Consider the following 8,889-nt stretch of genomic DNA (forward strand, 5'->3'; position numbering starts at 1 on the left):
TCCAATAAAGGTCATGTACACAGTATACTTTGCCTGACTTTTTTGACTTAACAGAGTTCTTGGAATAGCTAATTCACAACTTGTTTTCAGATATCTCTTACTTGTCTAAAGCCTAGATATTTTTCTTATTTTGAGAATTCTTATCAAGTGTAATTCTCTTAATTTCACTAAATTTAAGAAGATTTAGACTACAATCTATTATTTTTTAACTTATTATAAGATGGGTAATTTTTGCAGTGTATCTTTAAAATGATTTAATGTACTAATTTTTAGATCATTTGCCCTGATTTGTTCCTTAGAATAAGTGTTTTATGCCTATTTTCAGATTTAATTTCTTCAACATTTTGCTTAGAACAAGTGGTTAAAGCTTATTTTAGGTTTCAATGTTCTACTTGTTGCCTGGAATAAGTGTAAGGCTTATTTTTAGCTTTATTTAAATCTAGATATTGTTCTTATTTCAAGAAATCTTAGTAAGAAAAAAACACTTACTCCACTAGCAGATAATTTCACTTGTCTCCAAAAAGTTGATTCTTTTTATCTGGACGTAGCGTTTTGTGGGAGAAACATTTCGTCACTCATCCAAGTGACTTCTTCAGTCTCAGCTGACTGCAGGTTTCCCCAAATCTTATAAACAGGACATTTGCATAATGACTGAAACCAGCCCACTGAAGGAACAATGGGCTGTGAGGTCAGTTCCTTAATCTTAATTATGCAAATTCTCATGACCATTGATCAACAACCACTGACCAAAGACCACTGATCAATTGCCATGAGTACCATTCACAGAGAGTTGGAGAATGGCTGCAATCACAGCATTGTAAGATGGTGACAGATGTACTCTTAGGCCCCCTCCTCAATTCAGAGATGGTCTTTCCCTTTTCACGTAAATGGCCTCCTTGACTCCACGCTCCAGTGTGCGGTGGCGGAAGAGCCTAGGAGGTCCGAAAGGCTCTTGGTAAAAAGGGGGACTCAGTTCAGACCCCCTACGGGTTCACTTGTCACTGGTAGTGGAAAAGGTCTCCCATGAACGACCTCGAATGGTGTAAGTTTTTGAGAGCCTTGTGTTAATCTCATCCACATTTTTACTAGGCCTGTGCATTCAGGCCATGGTCTTCCTGTTTCTTCCATGCATTTTCTGAGTCTCTGTTTTATGGTGCCGTTAGTTCTCTCCACTAACCCTGCACTTTGTGGGTGATAAGCACAATGGTTTCTTATGCTGAATCCTAGTGCTTCAGAGACTTTACTGATCACATCATTGACAGTAGGGACGCCATGTTAGGATGAAATGATTACATAGACATTTTTCAACTGAGATTGCAATATCCACCTCACATCATAACTGACTAAGGTGCCTCTTCATATTAATATTGTCATTATTAATGTTATTATCTTTTTTTATATAACAGCAATAGTATATTACAATATTTTATTAGTATATTACAATATACAACTATACTACTAATATGCAATAGTTTATTATAATGTATAATTTTATTATGTATCCATCAAGGGCTGTGGGTGATCATGGTTCACCCTTTCCCAAGCTGGAGACATTTTCCTTTTCACACACTTTCCTTGGCTGAACAATGACACAAACTTAATATACCTTGTGCATCTCTCTATTTTATTTAATATGTGTTTGTGTGAATTATCTTCTTTCATTTATTCTATTCTGGGCATAGTCTTCATCCCAACTATGTTTCATTGTTAATACCAGTTTACAGGTTGTTATCCTTCCTATTATTAGTTTGAATACATTAAAGATAAGCTCTAATGTAATTTAGCCTTTTGTTTATTTATTTTATTCCTCTTGTATTTATATGTATTCAGTCGGGTCTGTTTCCAACCCTTTTTAAACTACTTTAAACTACTTTGATCTCTAATTTTTCACTTGATGAGGGATTATGTTCTTCCTGATATGGGTGAGTGTATAATGGGTGGTGCTGCGGCTGCAGGAACGGGTGGTGGATTTTTCTCGTTTGGCTCTCAGCGGAGGCGGTCGCACTTTTCTCCTCTCCTCCTTACCCTTATCTTCCCTGCTTAGCCTCTCTGTCCTTGTCTGTCATGTGCATTACTTTTTCCCTGGAACAGTCTCTCACTGTCGTTCTCTAAAACCTAAAAGAGAATTATGGATTTGATCAACTGGTCTCTGAATGCTATTGACACCCTCTTCTCAACGAGAAGTCTGGGCTCGGGAGAGCCCGAGTGCCCCGGAGGGACTTTCCCTGCCGGATACACGATGGACGGGTGGCAGAAATGGAGGCTCGTGTGCCTGGCGGGACTGTCGATCGAGGACGCTGAAGATATTTACCTATTCGGAACCATGATAACGGGGTTCTTGCTGATCGGAGCTGGCATGGCCCTGACTTATCGGAGAAATAAGAGAGCGGAACCGGCTGTTCAAACCCCCCCAAAGCTGCCCGCTGGAATTGAAGCGACGGGACGAGTCGCGACCTCTCACAACGAACGCAGCATGGTTAACACCTTGGAGACGCTTATGGCTGATGTGAAGGCTCAAAACAACACCATTGAGCGTATGGTGGGATACATCAGAGAGGGCCCTGCTCAAAATGAGAACCTTGAGCGAAAGCTGGATCACATCACAGAACGGATCACAGCAGTTGTGAGGTCTCAGAATCAAAAGAATGATAACACCACGGATCAGAAGTTTGATACCATCATGGGGAGGCTCGCGGCTCTCCAACGGGAGATAGAGAGACCAGTATCAGAGTGTTAAAGATCAGCTTTGAAAATTCTCAATAAATCAACAAATTCGGGATCAAATGCAGACACCACCACGGCGCCAGCTGCACAGGCCCAAGGCTGAAGCCGGACAAACACTCCCTGATAACGACTGTGATTTGACTATTCTCCCCATCCCATGCAAGGCCACCTGGATTGGCTGGAGGACTGTTTACTTAGCCTGATAGGGCGAAGGACACTGTCTCAGCTGAACTATGGACACGCATACACACACACTTACACTGATAAGCACTCACTCATCTCCCCTTCCCTTTCCAACGCCTTCGATGCTTGTTACCTCCTGGGAACACGAGGCGGGTCTGGGCCCGCGCTGGCGAGTCGGCGCAGTGGCAGGATGTCTGCTGTGTTGCCTGGGATTACTCCATCCCCCTACTCCCACCCTGTGGCTTGTTATGTCTTCATAATGTTGTGCTGTGAACATTCATGTGCTTTTTTTTGTGCAGAGGAGTTTTTTTGTTTCCTGTTCTCGTGCTGTCCTACCATGGAAGCACAGCATGAGTAGGGGTCTCTTTTTTTCCTCTTGTACCTTCCCATTGTGTGTGTACATTTCAGTGTTTTTTTCCACAACTGCCGATCTCCGACTTGTAACCCCCATGTAATGTCTGTGTTATGTGTGTAAGGTCGGGGGGGGGGTGTCTCATTTCACTGCGGGGAAACCTGTATGTGACAAATAAAATCTGAATCTGAATCTGATTAATAAAAGGATTGCGAGGACTGCACAGTGTCTTGTCTTCTGGTTTTACTAAACTGGCAGTTAAGTTCTGTTTTTCTGACTGTTTATCTTTTTTTCTCGTTTTTTTTTTTTCAGGCCAGGAAGTATTGTGATTCTTGAGTACTACTTTTTTAAGTTTTTTGTTTCTCCTATTTCTTTCAAAAGAGCTTCCTTCAGATGTGTTAGCGCTGAGGGGCTGCATTTCCCTTCCCGAGTGGGACATTTTGTTTTCTTAGGATTTCTCCATCTACAAGCACTGATTTGTCCGGCGCCCGGACATTTCTTTTCTAGCCACTGCTCATCAGCAGTGAGTTTGGTGGGCTGATTCCCCATTATCACAGAACTGCAGAGCCTTCTCTGGTAGACTTGACTCGGGGGTGGTGGCTGACACGCCCTTCTACTCTATTCACGGAGCGGTGTCAGTTTTATGAGGTGGAACTCAACCTTTCCCCTTTGTCACTAGTACGTGGGCTTTTGCAGGATACACAAAGATGGAAGTAGTTCAGCAGTTTATTTGTGCTGTAAAATCAACTTACTTCCAAACACATACACACACACACACATAGACATTTGCGTGCTAATTTGTCACGAAGTATTTGACGGCTACTTCTAAAACCAATCTAAACACAGTTCCTTTCGGCGAACTCAACCTATTTCACGTGTTTATTTCTTTAAACCCTTGCGGCGGGTTAGACCTACTTAGACCCTTGCGGCGGGTTAGACCTAAACAGTGTTTTCTCACCCTCAGTTGTGTTTTGCTGGTTATTCAGGTCGTCTGGCTGGATCCCAGCGTCGTGGACCAGAATAGTTCACTGGCCTGGACCCAAATTAACGTCCCAGGTCTTTCATCTCTACCTGGAGAGGGCTGTCGATGGACTTCGGTGCTGGCTTCCCACTGCGTCAGGATACAGCAGTCAGACCTTGGATTTGGAGTCACAGAAACGTGTCTGTTGTTTCCATCGCTAAGCTCGAAGAACCAATTTAAATGACAGGGGATTTCTAAGAATCACACCACAATTCTTCAGCTGAGACACCTGAGTTAGAAAACACAAACACTGCAGTTGTCTTTACTCGCGAGGACGGTCATAGAGCGCTCGTACTCTAGACTCACGCTGTATCACTGTCTGCGTTCTTTATTTATTCAAGCTTGTGTCTGTGTGTGTGTGTGTGTGTGTGTGTGTGTGTACAAAGATAATAGTTATTCTAAGAACTCAGAGCTGAGGTTCCCCTTTTCTAAGTCTGCATGTTCTTACAGAAAGAGGAAGCTGTTAGTTGTTTATCACACAAGAGTTCATGTCAAAAGTCACATAGACATTTGCTTAGTGATCAATAAAAGAACAAATTTCATGAAGCTGATCATACAATTTTCTTCTGACACCAACCTGCCAAATTTTAAAAAAGTTAATTTTAAAACTACAAAAAATTTCGGCCCCTCTAATGAATTCATGAAAGAAAATTTTAATTTGTGTCAGACAATTGTTATATTTGTAAAACAACTTTGGAAACAACAGAGCACATGGGTGTGTGACTATCCAAAATGTGTGGAAATCTCTCCATGACTTAATATCGTCCTGGTCTACAAATGTTGGTTTTTGGTCTTTTCAGAATATTCAAATAGCAGTAATCCTCAAGGACAAAAATAGTGACTTCTTAGTAAACAATCTCATTATTACAACAAAATATTACATTCATAAATGCTGATATGCCAAATCTCCCCCTTCATGGCTTGCTCTTAAAAATGAACGTTCCCTGTTGCGTAAATCTCTGAAGCTAATAAATAAGCTCCAGGCAATTAAATTGCATAAATTTTTAGAAGAACGTTTCTCACTTAGCCCTTTATTTAAGCTATATGTCTTATTTATAAGACCTCACTTTTAATGATTTTCATGCTCCCCCTTATCTCCTTTATTTTTGTTCTTTAATCTTTTTCTAATTTATTTACTTATTTTTTACTTTTTTATATACTTAGTTACAATTATTGTTAGTTTGTGACATACCAGCTACAATGCTGCAATAATCCTCTGATTAAGAAAAAAGAAGGAGGTGTGATATACTGTTGTGAAAGATTCAATTATTCACTGTTTGTTTCAGATTGTCATTGTCTTTGTTCTAAATAAAGTTTTAAAAAGTGAAAAAAAATGCTTCCGCGCACGAGACATAAGGACATCGTAATGCAAAACTGCATCAGAGCGCCCCCTTGTGACAATAGTAAGCTATAGCTTTAGATGACAAAAACATGACATTTTGAAATCTAGAAACCAGGTTGATTATTACTTCTCAACATCAACCGGGGGCGGAGCTTAGCGAATGTGTCAGACGCCTTCAGAATGCTTTTTGTTCAAATGAATGTTGTCATGGCAACATTAATAGAATGAAACATTTTGAAAAGCGCTTGCAGGATTTACATACACTTTGCTGTGGATTACAGTGGAGAAAAACAGAGGAGAGAAAAGGAAAAAGGATCATTTTCTCAGGTAAGGACCGCTCGGCAAGTGACGATTGCTAAAGTGGAAATGTTAAGGAGACATGCAGTGTGCACGTTAATGTTCAACTTTTCTAAACTCAGTGTGGAGGGGACCGGAGTGTTTTTGTGGCGTGGGTGTGGTGTGATCCTGTGTGCGTGCAGGAGCAGCTCGGACTGCTCGGACACAGTAGGGACTTGTACAGGTTTTTACACAACGGTTACAAAAGTAACAAAACTTGCTGAAGTAGTATATATACTATATACACTGCGTGTATTATCTTACTGGATTATTAATAATTTTACTGAAGTAAATAAGTTTGGCTTAGTAGACAGAGGCGTTTGTACGTGGGTGCTCACATTCTGTAATCCCTTTAGTGTGATATGACAAAGCAAGTACTATCTTACAGCCTGTTCTTACACAAACCATGTTTGTGTTCATTTTCCTGCCTACCGCTAGACTCTGAGTAACTGCTAAAATCTAAGAGGAATGAAAATGTTTGTATCTTAGGATCTGATATTTTGTTTTTTTGGCTACAGAAACTATGTGTGTGTGTTTTAATTTTATTTCATAATTAAAATCACACTTGAATTAGTGTCAGTTTAATGCTCACACTGACAGTTTAATGCTTCTCTTTCCTAAAAAAAAAAAGGTGTGATTTGTGCCATAAACCATTTTTATTAGAATGTGTTTTGTTCAAATGAATGTTGTCATATTATTAATAGATGGAAACCTTTTGAAGAGTGCAGTAAGGACCGCTCAGCAGGTGACATTTGCTAAAGTGGAAATGTTAAGGGGACATGCAGTGTCCACGTTAATGTTAAACTTTTCTAAACTCAGTGTGGAGGGGACCGGAGTGTTTTTGTGGCGTGGGTGTGGTGTGATCCTGTGTGCGTGCAGGAGCAGCTCGGAGTAGTAATCTGATGCGCGTGCGAGAGGTGGCCCGGATTGAGTGGTGGGCTGGGTGTGGCCCCCTCTCGCGCGCGTGTAGGAGGGGCTTGGAGTGGCGTAATCTTGTTGCGCGTGCAAGAGATGGGCCAGTGTGGCACTCTCTTGCGCGCGTGCAGGAGGAGCTCGGAGTGTGAGGTTCAACGCTGGAACATTGAACCTCCTCCCCCCCCCTCCCGGACCAGGTTATGGATCGTTCCTCAGTGGGTTTGTGAGAGGTGGCCCGGATTGAGGAGTGGGCTGGGTGTGGCCCCCTCTCGCCCATTTGCAGGACGAGCTCCGAGTGGCGTAATCTTGTGCGCGTGCAAGAGGTTGCCCGGATTGAGTGGTGGGCTGGGTGTGGCGCCCTCTTGCGCGCGTGCAGGAGTACTTTAGAGTGTGAGGTTCAACTGTAGAACGTTGAACCTCCTGAATCCCTCCTCCCGGACCAGGTTATGGACCTTTCCTCAGTGCGCGTGTGAGAGGTGGCCCGGATTGAGTGGTGGCTGGGTGTGGCCCCCTCTCTCACGCGTGCAGGAGGAGCTCCGAGTGGCATAATCCGGTGCGCATGCGAGAGGTGGCCCGGATTGAGTGGTGGCTGGGTGTGGCGCCCTCTCATGCGTGCAGGAGGAGCTTGGATTGTTCAACGTTCCAGCGTTGAACCTCCTAAATCCCTCCTCCAGACCAGGTTATGGACCTTTCCTTAGTGCGCGCGCGTGAGGTGGCCCGGATTGAGCGGTGGCTGGGTGTGGCCACCTCTCGCGCGCGTGCAGGAGGAGCTCGGAGTGGTGTAATCTGGTGCGTGTTTGAGAGGTGGACTGGATTGCGTGGTGGCGTGGCGCGCTCTTGCACGTGTGCAGGAGGGGCTCGGAGTGGGTAATCTTGTTCCCGTGCGAGGATGGGCCTGGATTTTATGTGATGGTGTGGGAGCAGCGCCCTTTCGCGCATTAGCGAGAGGGCGCTGCTCCCACGCGTTTTTCCTGTCCCTGCAGGAGCAACAGGACCTGCCGGACGAGCATGAGCAGCATTCTTCACCTGATGGAAGAGACAGGAGCAGCAGCATCATTAATAAATGCAACATCGTATCAAAATAAAATCAATCAGTGTCATTCATGAAGTTGAAGTTGTGTCACTTCAGTCTTCAGCACTTCCTCAAAACATGAAGAAATCCTTTCTCCTTACAAATATCTCTGCCTCAAGGTTTTATGACAACATCATTCTTTGATTAAAACTGATTAAGTTTATTGGTAAATATTGACCCTTGAACCACATCTTCACATTTCAACACTGATACACACTGAATGTGTATGCCAGTGTTGGTGGTCATCTCAAGTTCACTGTACAGATAAATCCTGTGAGTCTTTGGCACACCTTTGCGTTCATTGAACGTCTTCTTCCTTTTGATCAACTGATGGTCAAGTGTGTGGTGTTCCTGTGGAATACCAATCCTCCTGACATCACCACCGCGTTGCTTTTATAGGAAAACATGTGAAAGGAAAAATGACACAACAGCAACAAAGACAAAACAATGTTTACAATTAAATACATGAAATACTTTTAGGTTCATGGTCATTCAGTTGGCCAAAGAACCCATCTACTTACACAAAAATGATGAGGCTGTACGGTGAGTGATGGCTCAAATTTTAGTATAAAAATGTGAATTCTATTTATTTGCCTACCAAACAGTTTTCTTCTTTTAAACAGATTTAAAAACACTTGGTGTGATAAAGTTCCTAAGCACTGTACATAATCAAAACTAACAGTCCAATAAAACTATCATGACTTTTATAAAAGTTTAATTGTACACATTCTCAGAAAAACACAAACTTGTCATAAAAACCATTTTAAAGCACTAAAATCTTTGGGACAAAGTTTCTGACAGTTTGCTTTTCGTTTAGTGTTTGTAACGTGCCAGTTCAGAGGATGCTGTGGATGCTGGTAAATGTTATTTGTGTTCTGGTTTGTAGCTTAACCATTTTTGTGCTTCCAGGTCCATTTCTTGACGGCTGGAACAGAAGTGCTGCA

This window comes from Neolamprologus brichardi, chromosome 7 (genome assembly GCF_056152115.1).
Source record: "Neolamprologus brichardi isolate AB-2024 chromosome 7, ASM5615211v1, whole genome shotgun sequence".
Lineage (NCBI taxonomy): Eukaryota > Metazoa > Chordata > Actinopteri > Cichliformes > Cichlidae > Neolamprologus > Neolamprologus brichardi.